The sequence below is a fragment of the Acanthopagrus latus genome, chromosome 11 (genome assembly GCF_904848185.1).
Source record: "Acanthopagrus latus isolate v.2019 chromosome 11, fAcaLat1.1, whole genome shotgun sequence".
NCBI classification, from domain to species: domain Eukaryota; kingdom Metazoa; phylum Chordata; class Actinopteri; order Spariformes; family Sparidae; genus Acanthopagrus; species Acanthopagrus latus.
Window position 1 is genome coordinate 3,797,865 of NC_051049.1, and position 12,542 is coordinate 3,810,406.

General features: G+C 41.3%; 1 protein-coding gene across 2 annotated transcripts in view; it reads right to left on the reverse strand.

The window, feature by feature from the left end:
• The window catches only part of pbx1b (pre-B-cell leukemia homeobox 1b), a 123,916-nt gene extending 116,679 nt beyond the window's left edge, over positions 1-7,237 (reverse strand). Inside the window, exon 1 of one of the 2 annotated variants that reach the window (XM_037115577.1) lies at positions 7,214-7,237. The gene's annotated coding sequence lies outside the window, so the exon portion shown is untranslated. The remainder of the gene's footprint in view (positions 1-7,213) is intronic. The other variant, XM_037115580.1, reaches the window with a different exon arrangement.
• Positions 7,238-12,542: the final 5,305 nt, after the last annotated feature.

The following is a 12,542-nucleotide window of genomic DNA, read 5'->3' on the forward strand; positions in this document are numbered from 1 at the left end:
CGCTTTTATCCAAATCAGCCTACAGTGATTCAAACACTGACGGTGGCGGCTGCCAGCACACCAGGAGCACTTTGGGTTTCAGTATCTCACCCAAGGACACTTTGACATGCAGACCAGGGGAATTGAACCAGCGACCTTCTGATAACAAGACGCTAGCTTTACCCCTGAGCCACAGCGATGTCGGCAGATCTCAAAGGATACTCAAAGACATCGTGCAGCCCTGCCACAGTCTGTTCACCCTGCGGCCGTCTGGCGGCCGTACCACCAGACTACAGAGCCGCTGAGACTTATCAAATCATCCTTCTCCCTCCACTGTTTGTGGGTTTTACCTGTGAATAAAGCATAAAAAGACTCAAACCTAGTTTTGTTTTTGAAAACCTAAAATATATGTGGAACTAATGTGTTTATAAATCCTAGAATTTTGCCCGCTGACTTTACTTTGAATGAGCTGAAAGTCCAAAGATGCTGCGCTGTTGTCCACATCTAATTAAAAGGATGATTGTACCACCCTGTAAACCTGGTTGTCAGGTAGGATGAAGGTAAACATAGCAGCCATATTCTGAGCAAATTTTTTTTTTGAGACTGTAAAAGATGTCATAAAGGATACACATGAAGAAAAAACAAAGAGGACCCAAAATTGATCCTTGTGGGACGCCACAGGTGAGGCAGACTCGCAGGAAGAAGTCAATCATTGGTTACTTGGTTGGTTACAACTTTGATTACTATTGTTGTTTTGTTAAAATGATTCACTGTATAGAAAGAATGTACATTTCAAACATAAGCAAAAAAACAAAAGTGTTTGTTGCTTCTAGGAATAAATATCTCGCATATCTCCTGAAACGCTACTTTCTGAGAGATTGTGTCTTCTATTATCGGTAAAGCTGGCATTTACTTTTCATTATCGAACAATGAGCAGCGATCTCTCCGGGTGATTGTATTTGTGTGGGCTGCCATGTATGTGAGGACGAAGGGTGAGTTGAGGAGAGAAAAACAAGAAGGCGCAGCGAGAAATCCATCAGACGCAACAACATCTGACAAACAAAGCGCGCACTTCACCCAGTGCTGCTGCCGCCGTGAAATGTTTTTGTGCTTTTGTCTCACCTTTTCGGCATTGCACTGTAATGCTCCATCCCTGTCTGCTCCCTTTCTTTGCAGCAGCTGCCGTTGTCCCCCTCCCTCCCTCCCTTTTTCTCCCCAACCCCCTCAAAATCACCTTTTCTTTTCGAATCAAGTTCAACATCTGGAGGAGGAAGAAGTCCCCGAAACTGCTTTTGTTCTCTGCGTCAGAACAGATTTCAGACGGGTTGAGGCACGACTCAGGGCAGCTGCGATGATTCGTCCTAAATAGGGTGGATTTTTTAGCAGCGGCGACCAACTACTGACTGTATTTACATGGATTTTTTTCTTTTTTTTTTTACAACATTTGTATTCCCTAAACCGCAGCACATCCAATCTTCAGTGTGTTAAGTTTTTGAATAAGACGCACTCATCTCACACAAAGCGTCTTTGTCATCTCATTAAAACATTTTCTTCCACTCTCCCCTGACAAATACAGTTGAATGAAAAATTGAAAAGAGAAGACTTGACAGCATGAAATCTTTAATGATACAGCATAGGTACTTTAATCTAGTGGTAAATTCAGACTTGGCTCAATGAAAAAAAAAAAAAAAGGACCCAACAGTAGGGCTCGTGTTGGATTATGTCAACTTGAGGGCGAAACTCAACTGTAAGCAGCGCAGATCTGTGACAGTATCTGACCAAAAGGGACTAATAACTAGGGGAAAAACCACAAACATCAGGGTCGCACAGCCGAGCGCAGATTGTTTGTTTCCAGCGTGTATCGCCCCTCAGAACACAGGATGCCTTTACATGCGATGTGACAAGACTTCCTCTATTCTTAACTTCTGCTTCTGTGGCTGCTGGGGTGGAGGAGAGCAGGGTCGGAGGGATGAGGGGATGGAGGGGTGGGGGGGTGTCGGCGGGCTCCTGGCAGTGTGGCCTGACGGAGGAACGTCTGACACAGCCTCAGCCTCTCCGCTCCACCACTCTGTGCCTGCAAGACAACATGCAGCCATCTGCTGGATCCCCACCACCACCGCCGCCGCCGCCGCCGCCACACCCAAGACCCTCCACCCACTTCCCCATCCGGATGCTGCTAAAACCACTGACAACGCAACAAGCTAATTAGGAGATTTACTGCCCTAATTACACAGGCACAGAAGTGTTTCAGGAGATTTCTATTCGGGGCTCGGCTCCGCACACGATTTCCCCTCGATTAAAGGCAAATGTAGCATGTAAAACTGTGTGATTGTCTTTTACACCCCTGCGTGATGCTGATTCACAATGACACCCGACAGACAGCTGGAATGGCTGAGGGCCACCTGACTTCTGAGGGCTGTAAGAAAGAGACGCGCTCCAAGCCCCTGCAACCAAAAGTGAGAAATGAGTTGCGCGGCGCGCTGAGGGGATGCTAGACTAGAGATAACACCCACAATCCATAACATCCCGGTCTACTTTCTCTGTCAATTAAGAGACAAGCAACAACATGACTACAAAGGCATACAACAAGCCTACAGTATGGAACGCCTGCCCAACACAACCAGCAGCTTTCTTTGATATCAAAGTCAGGTTTTTAAAAAGTTGCATCGAGCCCCTGAGGAGAAATCAAATGTATTCTCCAGAAACGGCAGTGTTATTTTCAGTAACCTTCCCCTGAATATGTCACTGTTAGGTACTTAAAATACTTCAGGTGAACACAAACATGATATATACTGCTACACTCGGTGAACTTCCTTGAACTAAACCTCCTGAAATAGCTTCCAAATGCAACAAATTGCCACAGTGTACTTGCACATTCATCTCAAAACACAATTTGTGCCATAAATTGTACTTACTGTAAACACAACGCTGACGTATTATCATCTTGCTTGGCAAACGTGCTTGTTAGCAAACAGTTTTTTTACTCACCAGCAGACACAGAGCAACATGATCATTCATTTAAAGTCATGTTTCTGTCCACCTGATGGATTTAACACCAATATTCATTCTCCTTTTTAGCTCCGTTTTGGTCTCCACTGACATAAATATCTCACTCTTTAGCTGCCAAATGCTGCACCGTGTTCACCAGCTGGTTTATTAGTTAGTCTGGTGGCTGTTTGCAGTTCGAGTACTGAGACTTAAAGCTTTTAGCTAAAAACAGCAGCATTACATAACTGGAAACAATAAGCTGGAAGATGGTTAATTCATTCATAATCATAATGTTTTTAAGGAAAAGAGACACTTTTTTCTGAATCTTTCTATAAGCTGTGCTCAAAAAAAGGATTTGTCTACATGTGGGACTGTACAGATTTAAACTGTACTCAGAAGTCTGTAACTTCTGTTGCCAAATATTTTCTATAGTCTTTTCTTTCTTGCATTCAGAAGCGCTTCCTCACAGATTTACGAGGATGATATAAAACCACAGTCTTTGGGATTAATCATTTCAAAATCTTAATGACCTTTATTTGAGCTCATAAGATTAATGGTTCAGAACAAAGCTAGAGCGCTAAACACTTTTAAAGGTTAAATTAAACTTCTTCTAGCTGAGAGATCCAAAACTATATAACACATGACCCTCATAATCAGTAGGAGGCTGAATATATTGCAGTTCTCTCATACTGTCCAGTGCTGCAGTTCTGTATTCCCCCTCTGTTTTCGCTCCTGTCTCTTTAAGGACTCCCCCCCCCCCCCCGAATACCCAGTGTCCTCTGATTGGTCAGCTCATACATGCCCGACCCAGCAGCACTAACAGCAACAAAAGCAGCTTTGCTAAATCAATTCCTATGTGTCTGACTAGCAGCTAAGCAGAAATGATACAAATGTAACAGTGTGATGTCACAAAGTCACAGAATTAAAAGGCAGAACTACTGACGAGGCGTTTCAGGTACAGTGTTTTCTGTGGGATAGAGGAGCTTCTGTTGAACTTTTTCACTTTAAAGATCTTTTACATGTACAAGAACAAATATAACACACTGAAGGGAAGGAAAAAAAACAAAAAGCAAAATACATCTTCTTTAAAAAAAAACTACTACTACTAAAAAAAAGTGTAAAATCCTGCTAATATCTGTCCAGATATAATGAAGCTTTAACCGGGGGAGTAGTTATCTTAGCAAAATCACTGATAGCGGGAGGAAATGTCCAGCCTGGCTCTCTAATTCTCTCCTAGTAACACATTAAATGTCTTTTCTTTTGTGGTGAAACTGAAAGCTTTGTTTTTCACAAGAGATTTGTTCGACAGCGTCTTCTTCAGGATGAAATGGTTGTTTTTCTTCCTTCATCCGTTCTTTATGCTAAGCTAACCAAATAACTCTTAAGAAACTGGTGTAATTGTGCTTACATATGCTGTTGGAATTGTCGGAAAATGTGTTTCCGTCTGCAAAAATTCATACGAATGCCTCTCGCCAGTCGGAGACAACACCTCGGATTTGCTACACGAGTTGCCGAGTTGCTGTCGTATGATGCCTAAACTTCTTTTTGCTGACCTTCTCTATCCTAAAATCCAACATGCAGAAGTACCGAAAGCGTTCAGGATGATCCAGAGCATCTTCCTCATGTATACAGTAACTCTACCTCTAACAAGAGCTGCAGTCATCACCAGCATGCCGCCCCGCACCTTTGCCGCCTTATTACTGGCGAACTCCGAGTGCAGCGGCAGGAAAATCCCGGGAAGCCCACAGGGTTTCTAAATATTAATGAACTTCTCCTCACACGGGAATCGCCGGAGCATCTCCCTTTTCTTTCCTCTCCTTTATTATGCTCGTTTGTTTAATTAAAAGAGTGTGTTTTAGGGAAATGAGCCGCTGCCGACCGCCTCTGGGGTGGCTCTCGCCGGGAAGCGGGGCTGCTGGCATTTAGATGGAGAAGCCAGGTGACATTGATCAGACTTGAGTCCTGGTGAAAACTGCCATTTTGTTTTTGGCTGTTACGCCTCATTAGCCGTTTAATAATTTGATAATCTGATCACATAGATATGTAAGAAGATAATTTAGATAGTCGAACAATAGGATATAATACAAAACAACAAACATAACATCTTTAAAATGAAAACCTGAAGCTGTAAAACCGTCGTGAGACAAGTGTGGAGGATGTGCGCGGGAGAAATACAGTCCAGCAGCATGAAAACACGGCCCGAGGCAGCTTTTAAATTCAAGCCGCACAGTCCCTCATCATTAATAAGAGCGAGGTATCAGATAAGCTCATCTCCTCCGTAACAATAACATGAGTAAACAGGACCTCCTTTGGCAAGAATCATCCCCGACTCTGCGTCAGAGCCTCCAATTTCTCAATACTTTCTCCTTTCAGAATCCAATTCACTTCAAGGCTTCGACATAAATGAGCCCGAGCTCCAGCTGGAACAGATAGCAGACGCAGAGCTTCTTCTTCTTTTTTTTTTTCTTTCCTTTTTTATTTCCAGTATATAATACTGACAGGTTTGTGGAGAATACGACCACACTCGAATCCCTGTTTTAATTGCTTTTCAACAGCGGTAACAAAGGAGTAATTTAGACCACATACAATAGCATCCTCAGCTGGCCTGCCCTAGTTATTCCAGAAAGAAACTTTTAATTCAAAGTGCTGTGTAGATTAATTTTCTGATATGTTAAACATTGTTCTGCATACTAATTGACACCGTTTTTTTTTATTGTGCAAAGCAAGTCTTTTCACGGCGGCGTAATTAAAAGGGCTGGCAGGGCTTTTATTGCACACGTTAGAACAGAAATTAGCCAATTACCATTCCTGTTTGAGGGGTGAAATGACCATCACGGCGCCGGGCTCTCTTTTATGTGGCCCACTTAATGGTTTTTAAATCCACCCCCCAAATATTTAGTATTCCGTGCCAAAAGAGAGAGACGGAGAGCAAATTACCGAGCCAATATATCCGTCCTCGAACATGAATTACTGTAAAACTCCACCAATAAAAAAGAGACAATGTTCTACTTGCTTTTTTTTCTGTATTTGTAGAAATGTCATCAAGCAAAAAAAAACATTTAAAATAATCTTTTTGAATTTTCCTGCCAGTGTCAAACTTATTAATCATGTATTGTAAAACATGAAGCCGTCAGTGTGTCGGGACTGACGGATCGACTTTACAATCAGATTCATTCGACACAATAAGGAGGAAACTGTCCCTGATGTTTCAGCTCCCATCAGTCTGTCAGAGGAGTTTAGAGCAAAAACACTGTCGGTGGAGTAATCACACCACCTTGTGATGGGAGTGAATACAACACCTGGACCTTGTTCTTTGTTTGATAATTATACACTTAGGCCTTTTTCACAGCCACAAGACCAAAGACCACAACGGCTGGGTCCCTCGAAGGATGCAGACCCTAAATTTGGATACATCTATTGTTAAGACACCTTTTTCACGGCTCTGTAGGACAGAACAGCTGAAGAACGACAGCTCCGAGGACTCGGCCTCAGACTTTTTGTTTTTTTTTACCTTTTTCACAGCTTTGTTGGATAAAACTGCTAAAGACGGACAGGAAATGGGGGCGAGAAGCCAAGTGCCACAGATCAGATTCAAACCCTAGACCACTGCAGCGAGGACACAACCTCTGAATACTGGAGACACACTCTGCCAGCTGAGCTACTGGAGACCTCATTCATCCTCATGCAGTGACTGAACTCAAAAATGTGTTTGCTTATCCCCCAATCGGGGGACCTTTGGGGTTTTTAACCCATATTTTATATCAAATTAAACAGCAGAAGCTGGGCTACAACATGTAAAAACATGTTTATATGACCCAAACACAGCTCAAACACTACTCAAATAAACAACTAAACCTCAAACTTTGTGAATCACCCCAACCCTAGAAAATTGGCTTGGGGCTTAAAGGGTTAATAAATATGGTTGATTTGTTGCCCCCTTTTTCACAGACAGTCTTATTTTCCTGAACTGTAAACTTCTAGATGATCTATGAGCTCTTCTTGTTGTCACTATAACCAAGTGTGGATATTTCTCTCCACTGCTGAGGAGACAGAAACAGAAAACTGTTCCTGAATGTTTGAAGGAGAACCCAGGAAATGTTTTGCCCCATTAGTCACGACAAAACCAGAAGCTAGTTTGAAGCTAAAACACTGTTTTTTTGACCCAAACCAGCGATTTTTGTGCTTAAACCTAAAAAATAGCAGCTTTTTTTTCAAGTGAACTGTGGCAAAAAACATGTGTACTTACTTACTGTGGTCCAGCAGCACCTCGCTGAGATACCTGCACAGGGACAGGTGTGTGAGCTGCAGGTTGATTTGAAGTGGACCATACCACTGTGAGGCATGTGGAGGGGGGGGGACCAATGTTTAGAAACTTAAAACAAATTGCTACACATCTTTACTTTTTTCTAACAAGTGCATATTTAAATTGCATATTATCATGTACTTTTAGATCACGTGTTTTCACAGATAAAGGTTGTTGATGGGGACAAATCTCTTTTTTTCTAGAAAGGGAGGGTCTGAACTCCCCCTGTGATTTCCACCTGTGGGCATAACTCCAAAAAAATACAAGCTTAAAAAACAGAAACTAACATTAGCTTTTAAAAAACTGCTATTCCTTATATGAAGCGCTCTGTCTATATTTACAGGCATAAAGATATTATATGTAAACACTTTACATTACAGCGACCAGTTTTATATTTTGTTGAGTTGAGTGCTTAACATTATCTGTAATGTTTCTAACAGTGTTCAAATCAGATAAATCCACTAGTTTGCTCAAGGTAACATTTTTTATTTATTTGTCATATCAAGAGCGTCAGACAGTGAGGAGGGAAGTCGACAAACAAGAGCACAACGTGAATAAAACTTTAAAATATAACTTTATGACAATGTTTGTCTGAGCTGAGAGATATATTTTCCACACCAAATGGTATTTGTTTAACAATTAAGACAACAACTCGCATCATCCCATACTACTTATGTATTTTATTATGCAGAAGGACGCAGAAATTGTATACTGAGCATTTAAATCTCAGTTTGATACACCAGCGGCATTTTGAGACATCACAGATCAGTAGTTTGGGGTTAATCCTGGTCCATAATGTAAGACTGAGGTTTAATAAATTTCTCAACTAAGCCACTGAACATTTCCTGTCACGTTCACCTTCCTCTCACTCTGAATCCTTCCTGGAAGTTTCAGCTACAGGCGACCAAATGAAACACACAGTTACCTTCAGTAAAATTATGCACTTCTCCTGGTTTGAGCATTGTTGGGAAAATGTTGGTGCACTTCAACAATATAAGAAAAGTCTCATCCACATGTACGTATCATGTGTTCAAAGCTGAGGTGTCTTCTTCCTCAAACATCTGCTTAAGAGTCAGACATCTCGTCAGTTTCTCCACTGATTGATGACATTGTGCATCAAACTCTGAATGCGATACCGACCATCTGCTGTGGAAGTCAGATACGCAGCACATGTAGGTGACAAACTAATGGAACAACCTGAATAACTGAATTCAGACACACTTGGAGAATCCATGACAAGAAGCACTGAAGCTATTCTGGGTGCTCGCTGTGGAACAACACCTTACGGAGCGTCTTTACGTTGGTTTGTTCTTTACGTTGTCACTCAGAGCTTCTTTTCACAGTCCTGTCAGAACACGTCTGAGCAGACCAGATTTTGTGTTATGAGTTTTTTTTTGCTGTGCTGTGGCAGAACTTATCGTAAGAGTGACAACAGATATTATTCATACTTTGCTTCCTAAAGGAAATGAATGCAGGAGTGATATAACAGGATCAGTCTCTGTCCACATGTAGAGCCCATCGGCCTCAAAGTCTTCAAAAACTCAAAATTATGTTACCCAGTTTTTACTCAGATCTGCTTTGAAATGTGAGTTGATGATTCTGTTTTTGTTTTATATGAGAACTAAAGAGCTAAAACACATTCAGGGATAATCTCAGAACATCAGAAATAATCTCTACTGCAGCTGATCTGGAGGAAAAACTGGTTTAGAAAACCAGAAACGGTTCAGGCTGCCTGGGAACGAAAGTGTCCTTCATGAAGACATGAGGACTGCAGACTGCTCCTCTTCCATCAGTGTGTGAGTGTTTGTACTGTAGAGATAAGAGCAGAGAAAGTGCTTCTATAAATGCTCCATCAAGCATTTATATCTGAGGTGCTCCTTAACTTTTTCTTAATGTTTCAATGTCTTATTTCACTGCATTTCTATTTCTCTGCAACCTGTCTGAATGATGCTATATACTGTAAATGAACTTGCCTTGCCTTGATCCATTGCAATTAAACAAATACCATGTGGATTTCATTGAGAACTGTTGCTTGAATAAATAATATCAATATAAAACTAATTCTACCTTCTATGAGTGTTTGACAGAGAGAGAAGTAATTAAACACATCTGCTGGAATCACTATAATTAAGTCACTTTTTTTTTAGTACTTATACTTTTAAATTTATTTACTAGTATTTGTTCAAGTCTGTAGTTTTACTCCTATGTAAGAATGTATTACACCAATTGAGTATAAATAGTAAAGTCAGATTGTATTTGTGGCTTTATAATGTGAACACATGATGATTACAAGTTCATATTTCTTTTTTAACAAATACACGTTATTCTATATTTCAGCCACTAGGTGTCGCCGTCTGATCACACATCTTTTGCTGCACCAGCCAAAGTGTTGACAAAACATTGTTCAGTGATTTTCAAGTGTAAGGAGATTTAAATGTTTTCCAGTTTTTAGATGATTATATAAATCCACTGTTCTTTCTTTGGATTGATCATGTTGTGAACGTCGTGTGACACAAAGCTCTGGTTATGAAATGAAGACACAGGCCGGAGCTGGGCAGGTGTGCAGAAAGCCTGTAGGTCTGCGTGTTAAGAGGACACATACAGACTTGGACCCCAGCGTGGACGCTCCGGGACCTCCTGCCAAAGGGTCAGCAGCTGCAGCGAGGCCTCCGGTCAGCAAACAAGGACACACACACGACAAGCCGTCAGTGTGCATGTCCCCAAACGTTTACTGCTGTGACAATGTTAAAACAACTGTGACCACATACCGCTTTGCTACAGGTGTGTGGACTCAGAGGGTTCTGATGGTTTCATTTAACTTGGTTAGTTCACATAACCAGAATTCAGCTTGTTTACTCGCTTGCATTGTTTATTAAACTGCCCCTCTGAAATCCAAGATGGTTGTTGTTGTCGGCACGCGGTATTAGCTGTGAAATGTTGGGCAAGTTGGCTCTGCCAGGGAGCTCAATCCTCGTCTCCCAGCCTAAATCTGTCCCCTCAAATCCAAAAATAAAGAGGCTTTACGCAGATTTGTCCCACATGTTTTTAATTGGAATTTATTATGTGCACATATTACTGTTCAGTGTTCAACATACATCTATTATTAATCTATTAATAGTCTCGCCTCTTCCATTAACGACCTTACAGGTGCAGAGTAACAGCAGAAACACTCTTGTTGGCAAGTTTTCCTTCATCGCTCTGCTGCCAACATGAAGCCACTGGCAAGAGAAGCTGTTAATCTTTCTGCTAACTTGAGCTGTGAGGCGGCGCTACACTGTTGTTGCTCCATTATTAGTTTTCTGTAGGTAAACAACCTAATAAGTGAAGGTCACTCCTTTGTATTACAGCAAACCACTGGAGTGCTTTTAATTTGAAGGTGCAGGTTTGTTGGGCATGATTTGATGTTTGTGGTCAAGTTTGTGCATGTTTACTTATTGTAAATATATCAGTTAGTTATTAACAGTTTCGACGTTATGAGACATTATCTATTTATTGTATTGCAGAGGTATCTAAAGAAGTTAGCCCTGGCTCGCCCCAGTCCAAAAATACTACCTGCGTAAAACACTAGTGAGGTTTTTTCCATCACAGCTGCCGTCCCGGCCTTTTGCACATTCGACCACAACTGGTCTACCTGCTCAAAGGTGTGTCTTAAACCAGGTGACGCACTTGTCCCAGTCCCTGCAGAACTATCGAAGAATCACTGCAAAGAAAACAGCTCTGCTAATCCACAACTTTCATTTACTGTAACTTCTTCACGATCAAATATTATGAAGCAGCATTACAGGAAACTCTGACTCCTGAAATCAGCGGTTCGGTTTGACCTACGTGGCCAAAAGTGCTTGTGGAAAGACGGACAGACTTTCTTTGACTCTGTGACGGCAGCTTGCATCTGAACCGTGTCGTTCTCAGCCAGAAAACCACCACACAGGACACCAACCTGGCCCAACCTGCTTAACCATCCTTGAGCAATACATTAATCCTTCTGCCGCTAAGCTGGCAGGCAAGTGAAAACATATCTTGGACGTCATGTACCACATTTTTATAACCTCTCACCGTTGCCATGCAAGATTAGGGGTTAACATACGTTCATTGGCCATGAAGCTTCCTATCAGCTTACAGTCGTTCACCGAGCTCAAAGTGGACAAACTTGTTTCAGAGGAGCCTGTTGTCTGCTCACCGGTAGCAATCTCTCACTGACACGTCTGCCAAGTGTTTTTTCCACCCATGCTATCCTGTAAATGCTTGTGTACAAATGCAAACTATAATTAGTTCACCGAAAGAACAGGTTGTCTGGTCCGGTGGTAAACAAAACAAGAAATGAGGCAAATACATCGAGCATTAAAGACTCAGATCCAATATCTGCTTGTAAATATCAGGTTAGATGCTGACATACTGAATGGATGGTTGTACAATAGAACAGAGCAGCTTATCACAGATGTACAGATGGCTTTAAGTTTCCCAGCAGGGTTTTTTTTTTTTCCACCAAAAGCACAAACGTAATATAATACAGTGGTGGAAATTAAGTGTACATTTACTCTACTTTTCGAGGTATCAGTTCTTTGCTTGAGCGTTTTCATTTTAACCTTCGACTCCACTGAGATCAACAGTGAAGATTAAAGCTTTCGTACATGAATCATGATTTTAAAAGCAACCTGGGTATTATATGAAAAGTATAATCAGCCTCTGAAATATCACTATTATTACTGGAAAAAAAAAAAACAACAGACTGACAGTATAAACCTTAAAGAGGTCATATAATTCAAACGTTCAGGTTCATACTTTTATTTGGGGGACCTGGTACAATAGGTTTATGTACTTTAATTTTCAAAAAAACACATTATTTTATCATACTATGCATTGCTGCAGCTTCACTTTTCACACTGTGTCTTCAACGCTCCGATTTAACAACGGAGTGAGACATCTCGCCTCTGTTCAATCTTTGGGCAGCATGTAGCCAATCAGAGGCGGAGTGGGGAGGCCGAGCAAGGTAGTGTGATCTAAAATAACACTGCTACAGCTAAAAGAAAGTAGTACAGTTCTGAGGTACATGTACTCTGCTGCTTTAATTCAACTCCACTGTCTTTGAGAGGCAAATATTCTGTATTTGCATAAACACATCAATATTTGCTTTATGTAATATGTATTTGATAATAAGTTGCTTAAAACAGCACAAGTGTTGGGTGGATTCTGTCATACTTGAAAAGGGATATTTCACATTATATTTTGTTTATGTAAATCTGAGTGATGAACTCATGTTCACAATTTATGGTGA